We start from the raw sequence: 459 nt of genomic DNA on the forward strand, positions 1-459 counted from the left end.
AGGGATCTGTGAGGGTGATGGTGGAGTTGAGAGGGCAGGTGAGGGAGCAAGTGCTGGGGATGGTGAAGGGGAAGTGGAGGGGGAGGGGTAAGGGGCGGGTGAGGGGACAATGAGGGGATGGATGATGGGGAGAGGACGGGTGCTGGATAGGGTGAGGCAGAGGGTGATGGGGAGGCTGAGGGGTCAGGGAGAATGAGTCTAAGGGGATGGCATGGGTGATGGGGACGGTGAGGCTGAGTGGATGGTAGGGGGTGAGGGGGATGGTGTGAGTGATGGGGACGGTAGGAGGGTTAGGAGCATGGGGACCGTGAGGCTGAGGGGACAGTGTGAGTGATGGGGATGGTGGGGGGGGTGAGGGGACGATGTGAGTGAGGGGGACGATAGGGGTGTGAGGGGACGGTAGGGGGTGACGGGGACGATGTGAGTGAGGGGGACGGTAGGGGTGTGAGGGGACGGTAG

General features: G+C 63.4%; 1 protein-coding gene across 1 annotated transcript in view; it reads right to left on the reverse strand.

Moving 5' to 3' along the window:
- LOC125481700 (glutamate receptor ionotropic, kainate 5-like) overlaps positions 1-459 on the reverse strand; it is a gene marked incomplete at both ends in the record, with an annotated part of 15663 nt that overhangs the window by 14706 nt on the left and 498 nt on the right. The window lies entirely within an intron of this gene.

This window comes from Rhincodon typus, unplaced genomic scaffold (genome assembly GCF_021869965.1).
Source record: "Rhincodon typus isolate 14 unplaced genomic scaffold, sRhiTyp1.1 hic_rhity00003176, whole genome shotgun sequence".
Lineage (NCBI taxonomy): Eukaryota > Metazoa > Chordata > Chondrichthyes > Orectolobiformes > Rhincodontidae > Rhincodon > Rhincodon typus.